This window comes from Ceratosolen solmsi, unplaced genomic scaffold, assembly GCF_000503995.2.
Source record: "Ceratosolen solmsi marchali unplaced genomic scaffold, CerSol_1.0 scaffold48, whole genome shotgun sequence".
Taxonomy (NCBI): Eukaryota; Metazoa; Arthropoda; class Insecta; order Hymenoptera; family Agaonidae; genus Ceratosolen; species Ceratosolen solmsi.
This window is the reverse complement of record NW_011948440.1, coordinates 290,960-302,582: the sequence shown is the minus strand read 5'-3', so window position 1 is coordinate 302,582 and position 11,623 is coordinate 290,960. Positions and strand designations below refer to the sequence as shown.

The window sequence follows — 11,623 nt, the reverse complement described above, 5'->3', positions numbered from 1 at the left end:
TGTTGTTGGTTGTGTTGGTGGTGGGGGGGGGGGGGGGAAAGCATCGGTGAAGCTAGAACGGAGAAGATTTAAGCCACTTTATCGATGCATAATTGGCACAACCAACTCGTCAATTAGCACGGCCAGCTTACCTGACCCACCACCCTCGTTAAATAAATATTTTATAACTATTTACGACGTCGTTGATTATCGCTATACTATCATCATTCGTGTAATACAAGCGGGCGGGGTGTGGTTGCTGCTACTTATAGATACGATTACCAATCGATTACGAGATAATTGTAGTCGATAATATTATTAGAAATTGTCCTGTAAATTATCCTGTAAATTATCCTGTACGAGCCCGTGTCGGTATGAACATTTCGGTTTGGACGCCGTGCTCTTTCTAAAATTGCAAGCCTAAAAGCCCTCATCCCACGTGAAAATACGGTCCGTAAATTTGGAGTAGCCGTTGAAGGTGGAGGGAGTGAGGTCGATTGGATGGGAATACATAGGCGTTACGACGACCTCGAATCAGATTAGGATAAGACGTGTAACCACGAGTCGGCTAATGTCTATCCGCCATTGGTAAGGGGCTCGGGTCGCTCAGTATCGACCGCATCTAAATTTGTTCGTACGGCCGTTAATTCCTTTTCCCCGCAACCTCAACGCATAATTGCATCATATACTATTCATTCCACCTACAGTTGTCGCACAATCAATCCTTCTTTTTATAATGGCCCGCATAATTCTCGGCTGATTTTAGCTCCGAAGCACTTATTTATCCAAAAAATCTAACCCCGTCCTCGATGCCGCGACATGAGAAACGGACAATCCCTTCCACGAGAAATTTTCTCTCGCAATAGCCAATATCCATAAATTTGTCATGTGCCACGAACTTATTTGATTTAATATTTTCTCGCGATCACCCCACTCAATCACCCACCTGTCCGTCCACCCATTCGCTCACCACGTCCATCCCTTTAGTCCCGAGAGAGTACCCGAGACTGTTGGTAAAACGATCTGTGCTCCACATCGGGACCGCAACTTGTCGTTTATTTACATGTGTCGAACCTACGCTCGTCTTGGCTCGCCGGTTTCAGCGTCGTAGCCCTGCCCCTCCATCGCCACAAACGACTCTCTTCCATCGCCTTTCCTCCTTTTTCTTCATTCTCCCAGCCTCGGCGTAAATGCCGGCCCCTAGCGATGGTCGTCTCGAGCCGGAGGTGACGAGATGACGGAAAACGATTGCGAAGCCCGCGGAAGATGGTGTGGGAGCTCGGGTGTCCTCGTCCTCGTCCTCCTCGTTACGTAAGCGAGAGCCACCCACCCGCGGATGCAACAGCACCTTTCTTAGGGAAAACGCGTCGCGCATTCGTGATGTAGCGTAGCAATAAGTCCATGGGCCGCCGCCGGCTTTCATTTTCGCTTCTTGGCCAATAAGGCCCGGATGGCTCTTACGTAAAACCAAGTCGACGGCGGGCAGAAGAGGTTTTCGGGCTGCGGGTATGTAAGGATCGCGGCCTGGTTTGCGCTGGCTGAGGCGCCTATTACGCATGCGCGCCACTCGTTACGTGAATAGACATAACACATAACAGGCGAGTTACGCGTGCAACTATGATACATAAAGAATCGTCTGTGCGAACGGAGCGTGCGCCATGCTCCACCGACCTCGCTTGTAAACATGCCTTAAACGCTTTCGTGCGTGCGTGCGTGCGTACGTCCATTTGCTTTTGATACTCTCTCACTCTCTCTCTCTCTCTCTCTCTCTCTATATATATATATATATATATATATATATACATATATATATATACATATATATATATACATATATGTATACATATATTAATATATATGTATGTATGTATATATCTGTACGTGTGTGTGTGTGTGTGTGTTTGCGAGAGCGCGCCCGTACGATTGCGGAGCGGGTGGAAGTGGGCAGGTCCGTATCGTGGGACGGAGAAAGTCGAATTTCATCTACATCCGAGCGAGCGATGTCGCGACGGCTAATGTCGTCACATTCATCAGGCTCGTAACGGCCGACGTACGCGCGCCTCGCGCATAAGAATTGCCCATTGGTTTGCGAGGCACTCCGTCGTATACATCGGCGTTTTTCGACCAAATGCACAATAATCCGTTATGCAATAATAGCGTTGCATAGTCTTACACGTTGATGCGTAGCGTTTTAATCGTCGATGGAGGCCAGCGGAGGTGAACAATTCCATGGACCACGAAAATAGGGGACTGCGCCTTGGCTGCGTATCGAGAGCTTAAGAGAGAGGGTAGAATAAACACGCGCTAATAACATTATTAATTTTCTGTTGGTGCATAGGCAGGCATTCAAGAATTTTAATCGTTAATAGAAACGCAGCCGAGTTTAATTTCTCTTGTTATATCAACCTTATCTGCTAATTACGCATCGCCGTACGTAATGATTGTTGAAAGAGTCCCGCGAAAGAAGCGACGCGCACTTAATTTATCTTCTCTTCGCTGATTTCATTATGGCTATATCCTTTTAAACTCGTCGACTTCCTGCATAGTGAATAAAGCACAAAAAGGGGCAGAAAGAAGAAGAGGACACAACGGTACGAGAGAAGAAAGAGACGGTTTCTCGGCCTCTGTAATGTATTGTGTATTCGCGTACGTAAGTAAAGTAAATTAGCAGAATTTATTCGTCAACGATCTCTCTCTCTCTCTCTCTCTCTCTCTCTCTCTCTCTCTCGCTCTCTCTCGCTCTCTCTATACGCACGCACGTGCGCGCGCGTCCGAGAAATTATTCGAAAGTTCGCCGACCAAATCAAGGTCGTACGGGTAATCTTCTCTTTTTTATTCTTAAATAGAACCGTACATTCGATAACAAATTCTTATCTCGGTGCCGAAATAAAGAATAAGACACGTATGGGATCAAGATTTATTCGTGCTCGCGGTGAAAAAAAGATACGTGATTTTTGCGGGAAAACAAGGGGCGGAAATGATGCAGCTCCACGATCGGGAATATGATAACAGCACTTTAAAACACCGACAAGATGGAGAAGAAATATGAAAGAAAATCGGAGTGGCGCGGAAGGTTTGTTGGTCAATAATAAAGCCATGGACATCGACTTTGATATTCCCGAGTGTCACCGCTACTCCTTCGACTCCCGCTGAATTACACATCCCGGCTCATTTTTCTTCATCCTTTTCAACTTCTTCCTCAACATCGTCATCGTCATCGTCATCATCATCATCATCATCATCATCATCATCATCATCATCATCATCATCATCATCATCATCATCATCATCATCATCATCATCATCATCATCATCATCATCATCATCATCATCATCATCATCATCATCATCATCATCATCATCATCATCATCATCATCATCATCATCATCATCATCATCATCATCATCATCATCATCATCATCATCATCATCATCATCATCATCATCATCATCATCATCATCATCATCATCATCATCATCATCATCATCATCATCATCATCATCATCATCATCATCATCATCATCATCATCATCATCATCATCATCATCATCATCATCATCATCATCATCATCATCATCATCATCATCATCATCATCATCATCATCATCATCATCATCATCATCATCATCATCATCATCATCATCATCATCATCATCATCATCATCATCATCATCATCATCATCATCATCATCATCATCATCATCATCATCATCATCATCATCATCATCATCATCATCATCATCATCATCATCATCATCATCATCATCATCATCATCATCATCATCATCATCATCATCATCATCATCAACATCAACATCATCATCAGCAGCAGCAGCAGCAGCAGCAGCAGCAGCATCATCTTCATCCTCATCTTCTTGTTCATCTTCATCTTCTGCTTCATCTTCTGCTTCATCTTCTGCTTCATCTTCTGCTTCTTCTTCTTCTTCCTCTTCTTCTTCTTCTTCTTCATCTTCTGCTTCTTCTTCTTCTTCTGCTTCATCTTCTGCTTCTTCTTCTTCTTCTACTTCTTCTTCTTCTTCTTCTTGTTCTTTTTCTTACCCTCCGCCCTCGTTTTTTCTTCTTTCTCGTGGTTTATTTAGAATCGAGAGCTCGAGATAAGAGCCGCGACTTTTATTGCACGGAGAGGCACATTACGTTATTATTTCAGTCGGGAGCCAGCCAAGGAAGTAAACAGGCCTCTTTTTTATCTCTTATTTCGGATTTCGACACGTCTTTCCTTTCGTTTTACACAGTAGGAGGAAAAGAGCGTTATTTTATAATAAATACGAGCGTGCCCGCGACGCGGGGAGCGTCGGCTTATCGTCGTCGCCTTATTCCGGAACTCGATTTGTGCGCTTGTTTGTGTGCCGGCGCGTATATTTTTCGAGGGAACGAGGGAGACGATCTTATCTGCACGTGCGATACGTACACACAAGCGCGTATGCGAGAAACGAATTTCAGCCCGAGAGGTCAGCGTGGATAGGAGATTAAGCGCGGCCGATTTATCGGTCCGAGAACAAATCTAAGAATTCATTTGTCGCATGTGGAATTCGTTTGTTGGAGCGTACTTACAGAATCCTATCTCTGTCTCTGTCTCTGTCTCTGTCTTCGTCTCCGTCTCCGTCTCCGTCTAGTCTCTCTGTCTGTCTATCTATCTACATATCTGTCTATCTATCAGTCTGTCTATCTCTCTCGCCATTCCCCTCTAACACCGCCAACGCCACCACCACCACCACCACCACCACCACCACCCTCCTATTCCCCATCACCCGCTCTCCGTCACCCTCGTATACAGCACGCGCTTACGCACTTACTCACAAACACGCACAAACGTGAAATCACTTTTCTAAACCTCTTGGCTTATCGCCGTCCTCGCTGCACTAATTATGTGTTTAACGCGATTAAGCGCGCCACTCGTACACGCCTTTAATGTGGGTCATTCGATTTTTTCCAATCGTATTCCGCTTCAGTTGCGCCTTAAATGCGTTCCGCCACCATCTCGAATTCAACTCTTTACTAACACTTTCGAGCGCCCTGGTACGTCTCGCGGCTGAAATTGTTACTCCATCCAAGCTGCCTAGACAATTGATGCCAGCGCTTTTAATAAAACTAACTCGGAGCAATTATCCAATACTATGATTATTGTCGATATTCTTATTATTGTTGTTGATAAATATTATTTTTATATTCACGATTGCGTGACGAAGAGCCGACGTTAATAATGCCATTAACTCGGGCGCGATTTCACTCAACGAGATCGTAAATTCGAAATTATAAGCCTAATTAGGCGAATCTTACAAGCCAGACGAATTACGACCTTCGGATTATTTATCGTATCAACGACGATCGTCGCCTCTCCTCGGCGCTTCCAACCATCGGCGGCTTTAAGTTCCGGCCAAGCGAGGCCCAACCGTCGCGCTAATCACAATCCAGTAAAACAATAAGGCGAGGAGTCGCGGCGGCTGGTGGGCCGGGAGGGACCGAAGAAACGGAGAAACTACGCGACAGCGCCGTGAGGAAACAACATTATGCATTCGTAGCGGAAAAAGGATGCCGCCGTGTGGCTTACAATGTATGTGGCTGAGCGCTCGCGCGCACGAGCTCACCTACTACGCCAAGCAGAGTTTCACAATCATTTTCATAAGCATAAAAATATGGATTCCGACACGAGAAAATAGGCTTCCGCGTTGTGGCGCTTACGTCAGGGTGAGCTCGCAGCCTTGTTCGCTTGAACCGTCGATGCTCAAATGGCACTTCGGGTCCCTCGACTTTTCCGCCTTCTCGTCCGCGAGCAATTATTGGATGGGAGGCCGTTCCCGGGCGTCGCCGCACCATCAATTAAGCCCTGGGCCCCTTTACATTGTCCACGCGGTGTAATAACCGCCAAGTCGTTGATCGGCGGTCGCGATGCTGGAGGAGGTCGTACGAGGACGTACGAGGACGTACGAGGACGTACGAGGACAAACGAGGATGTACGAGGACGTACGAGGACGCTTTCGACGGTTTTCGACGGCGAGCCCGACAAAGTCTCGTCGAAAATCAATTTTAATTAAGCCGGGATTGAGAAGGCGCGCCGCGCCTTTCCCCCGACTAACGGACAAATGCTCGGCTCGCTTTTATTTTTGCCCCTCGCGCGGGCATGAATCAACGCGCGATATGCACCCGGCGATAAAACAGATGCAAACGCCTTTATTCTTGCCAATCAGCCACGAATTTATCGTTTACGACTGTGTGCGAGAGTGCGGGAGCGCGAGCGTGAGCGCGGCTGCCGAGTTGACAGAGTAACCACAGATGTTTTTACGCTCGTCGCGATGTATTCCTCTCGCCTATTAGAAATGCTGATACTTGGGGACGTTAATGCGACGACGCTTACGCATTAAATTCTACTCGAGCTCGCGCATATTTCCTAGCCTCTCGCCAATTCTCCTTCTATTAATTGATTGTGTTCGGTGCTGCGCCGAGCATCTACATTACGGCATTAAATGCAAATCAATTATCCTAAAAGCATGGACGCATTAATTAGATGCCTCCTGCTTATATTATGTAAATAAACTCGCCGATAAATAGTTTTATGGTTAATACAGTAAGATGTGTACTGAATGTAAAAAGTGAAGCGTTTATCATTTAAAGTATCGTGCATGATTTTCACGAATTATAACGCTCGAGTGCACATATCAAGGATGCAAAATGGCCAGTGTAGCCAACTCTAGGGAAGCCAACTCTCTTGGCGCGCACTAGCGTTTTCCCAACTCTAGGAAACGAGAAGCAGCAGAAGAAGAGGAAGAGAAAGAAGAAGATGATGAAGAAGATGATGAAGAAGAAGAAGAAGAAGAAGAAGAAGAAGAAGAAGAAGAAGAAGAAGAAGAAGAAGAAGAAGAAGAAGAAGAAGAAGAAGAAGAAGAAGAAGAAGAAGAAGAAGAAGAAGAAGAAGAAGAAGAAGAAGAAGAAGAAGAAGAAGAAGAAGAAGAAGAAGAAGAAGAAGAAGAAGAAGAAGAAGAAGAAGAAGAAGAAGAAGAAGAAGAAGAAGAAGAAGAAGAAGAAGAAGAAGAAGAAGAAGAAGAAGAAGAAGAAGAAGAAGAAGAAGAAGAAGAAGAAGAAGAAGAAGAAGAAGAAGTGGAAGAAGAAGAGGAAGAAGATGATGATGATGATTATAATGATGCTGGAGAAAACGAAGAAATAGAAGAAGAAGATGATTATGATGATGATGATGACGATGATGATGACGATGACGATGATGATGATGATGATGATGATGATGATGATGATGATGATGATGATGATGATGATGATGATGATGATGATGATGATGATGATGATGATGATGATGATGATGATGATGATGATGATGATGATGATGATGATGATGATGATGATGATGATGATGATGATGATGATGATGATGATGATGATGATGATGATGATGATGATGATGATGATGATGATGATGATGATGATGATGATGATGATGATGATGATGATGATGATGATGATGATGATGATGATGATGATGATGATGATGATGATGATGATGATGATGATGATGATGATGATGATGATGATGATGATGATGATGATGATGATGATGATGATGATGATGATGATGATGATGATGATGATGATGATGATGATGATGATGATGATGATGATGATGATGATGATGATGATGATGATGATGATGATGATGATGATGATGATGATGATGATGATGATGATGATGATGATGATGATGATGATGATGATGATGATGATGATGATGATGATGATGATGATGATGATGATGACGACGACGACGACGAGGAGAAGCAGGAGGAAGATGAAAATGACGATACCGCTTCCGTGTTACTACTATCCAACATCTTGCACGACCTTAACCCATTCGCGCCTATAATAATTATACGACGAGCCACCGCAGGTCTTAGCAGTCCCCTTTCTTCGATTCTCCTGGCTAATAAAATTCATCGGCACATGTGGGATGCGCCATCGTGAACTCGTCGCTGCCCCTCCCGGCCTCCGCCCCGAGCACGTGCGCGTCATCCTCTGATAAACGGCTTTACGACGCTGGCGTGTCAGTGACCCTTGACGATCCCGCAGCTCGGGGCCTGACACCGAAGAGGAGACGAGGAGGGACATCACCTGCGCGCATCTACAAGACAAGATACTCGTGAAGATGGGATCGCCCGATTACGCCCTGGTCCGGCATCGAGATTTTGACTTTAATTGACGGGAAAATAACTCGCCCTTCCCACTCCACCTTATCCTCGCTCTCGCCGAAAAAAAAAAAAAAAAATAAAAAAAAATTCTAGAACCAATGGAGCGTCCAGTCCAGCGAGACAAGGCCGGCATCGTTTCGTGGATCGTGGATCGGCGTAAGGAGCGAAGCCGCCGTCTGCCCAAGTACCCCTATAAATTAATTAAAACGCGATTCTGCGCAATCCGATGGTCGCCAAAAGAGCTACTTGGAGTAGCGAGACGTTGATAAAATTACCGAGAAAGAGACAGATGAAACGGCGACTACGTAAGTAGTTAGGCTACGTACGATGCGCGAATATCGACGCTCGGCGCACGCGCGCCTGGGGGTGTGGGTGGGGGGGGGGGGGGGGGGGGGGGGGGGGGGGGGGGGGGCTCTTGATTATTCGCGTTGTCAACAATAAGACGCGTGCAGCGAACCGAAGGGAACTTGGCGCACTTTGCGCTGAGAAACGCTGAGAAAGAGCTAAATTCACTCCCAAAGCAATTAACCCAGTGCGCAGCAGCGAGCGCGTGCTTCGCACATAATTACTCAATAAGAATGCGCGTAAGGTTGGATGATAAAAATGAAAATTCATAAGGCTTTTTATATAAAGTTTTACTGTTTTTAGTCACAACTTTATACCTCACTCCCTCTCACCCACCCGCCCCTTCCCCACCGCCACGTCACTCAATTGAATGGGAAACTGCGGGAGCGCCGACGGTAGTTTGCATTGTGTCTTCGCAAGGGGCTTTCGCCTATCGAGCATTGTTATGTACGCAGATTTTTTTCTTTATTCTTTTTTTTTTTTTTTGCTTTTTTTTTTTTTTTTTTTTTTTTATTTGCAGCAGTAGCAGCAGCAACAGCAACAGCAACAGCAACTTCATATGGAAAGGCGTAATTATCGTTTCTTCTGCCCGCAGTCGCCGTAATTTCCTTTTCCACCACTAGGCGAGCCAGCCAGGCTTTTTATCTCGCTACGGGAGATTGCGATTTCCGTTGAGTCGCGCGGGGCCTGTTTTTCGGCGCGGACGGGGAATTAATAAGAGGCGGCGACGATTCACCGTTTGACGTCGTGAGTCGGCGATTCGATGGCCGGCCTTCCGATACGTGAGCCGACGTGAAAGAAGCGCGACACGCGGAAACGCGGCTTTGCATGGGCCCCGGGGGAAGCACTTCCAAGGAAAGCCGCCTAGCGGTATCCTCACCCAAGGAATTCCTCGATGCTTTAATCCCTTGCGTTACGATGATGACGAAGATGATGACGACGACGACGACGGCTAGGGTAGCCAAGCCAATAACTATATAAAATCCATCTGCCCCCGACAACCGAAGCTTAGGCCTTTTGACTTTTTTCTTATTTCCTGCAATTTGAAAATACCTGCTCTGCCGTAGGCACTTGTCGTCGGCTGCGAGGCTCTGCTCGTGATGTACAGTTAGATGGGTGCAGGCGCGAATCCGTATGTGCGCGGTTGTGATGGTGGTTGTGGCGATGATGATGATAGTAGTGATGGTGAAGGAGGCGGATTATTGAGAAGGAGGGGGGGGGACGAACGAACGAACGAACGAACGAACGAAGGAACGAATGCGCGAGTGCGTGCGTGCGTGCGTGCGTACGTGTATGAATGCGTAAAGTCTGAGGGAACAAAAGAAGCCCGGAGGGAGCGACGATGCTCGAGATTGGAAATTGAAGGGGGAAAGAAAAAATTGTGAGGGCAATCGCCTTTTTCCTCCTTTTTCGGTACCGTACACGCGGTAATGATATACGATCTTTCTGTTTGCGGTCGTGGAGGTCGTGAGCGTGAGGCGACCCAGAGTCCAGGAGGATGCGTTTGCATGACGAAGAAGCGGGACAGTGCGCCGGGTATTCGATAACGCCTGCTCTCTCCACCAACCCCCCAAGCCCCACCCCGCCCCGTCCCGCCCCAACTCCGCCAACCATTCTAATTGTATCCATTGGCTCGGGATTTATCTTTTAGACGAGGAGCTTTTTACATGGAAAATTCTGATTCTCAATCTTGCCGAATGAGTGTCATGTTTTTATTGCTTTATTTCTAAGAAGGCGTTTGGTAGCTGGAAATCAGTATACTAAGTCGCTTGGTAAATAAGGAAAAATCCATACGAGACTTTGGGACGTATAAAAACGAGAGGCCTAGCGATTTCGAAAAATACTACCTGTAAATGGATGTTCTGTGTACAAGGCATTATAACTGAAAATAGAACGGTTGTAATGCGTACAATAATAGTGACGGGTATTGATTTTAATTTCGTCACGTCAAAAAATTATAAAATACAGACGAATGGTACGTAATGACAATAACATCAATAATATCAAGATTATTAATATATTTGCCAATTGTATAATCATAATATATTGTATTTTTTTCTGTCATTTTTATTTTTATTGTTTTTTTGCCATAAAAATAAGATATGAATTGTTTTCGTATTTTACGAAGTAAGTAGCCAACGATTTACAATTAAATGTTTGCATACAATCGATAAGTAAGCATAAATGTTTCTGCATTTTTTTGTAAATAATTATTAATTATTCGCCTGAATTGATCGTTGGCACTTGAACAATTGTATATCTCATATCTTCAATGCCAGTGTCAAGGGTTGACATAAAGTCTTCAAAATAAACAGCCAAGTGTTATTAAAAAAAAAAAAGTAAAGCCACCTTGCTTTTTTACCATACTTTTAGAGTTTATTTGGAATTTCTTTTAATGGAAAGGGGCCACATTTAAAAACCACGCAGGCAGTATTTGCAAATCGAAACGATGCCTATAAATAATAATTAAGATAATGTCCATATTATCTGTTACATTAACTAGTAAAGGATTAGTAAACGTCGTTATTTCAATCGCTTCGAAGACATAAGCTTTTCTTTTTGCTGCTTGTGAAAGTTATTTACAATCAATTAGTGCCCTCCATTACTCGATTACATTGCTTATCAGGTAAAATAAGGTAATGATGACTTTTACATTCCTGGGGCATGTAATAATTGTATTTACATTCACGTCAAAACAACCAGAAATTTGGATTTTTAAAGATACCTGGGAAGTGGCAGGGACAACAAACGAGGAATTCGAGCCTTAGAAAAAGCAATCCTTCCACGAAGCCTAAACAAATCTGTTGCCGCGCATTGAAATTTTGATTTTCCGCGCTGCCTCGACGCAAATATAAAATTCCTCCGAAGAATCCATTCCATAAACACGACCCTCTCGTCACCCTCTCCACTATGCCAGTCCCCCTCCCCCTTATCGTCCCCCGCCCTGAATCCGAAAAAAGAAGGCAAGACATAAAGGAAGAAAGGAAGAAAGGAAGAAAGGAAGAAAAGAAAGGGGGGAGAGGTAGAGTGAGTGAGTGAGGGTGAGAAGAGCAAGAGAGAATACGAAAAAGAACGAAACTGAAGAATC

The 11,623-nt window shown here is 44.9% G+C and overlaps 1 protein-coding gene across 1 annotated transcript in view; it reads right to left on the bottom strand.

The window, feature by feature from the left end:
• Nucleotides 1-9,723, bottom strand: part of aop (ETS variant transcription factor anterior open) — a 23,464-nt gene extending 13,741 nt beyond the window's left edge. The window contains exon 1 of the mRNA XM_011503830.1: nt 9,589-9,723. The gene's annotated coding sequence lies outside the window, so the exon portion shown is untranslated. The remainder of the gene's footprint in view (nt 1-9,588) is intronic.
• Nucleotides 9,724-11,623: the final 1,900 nt, after the last annotated feature.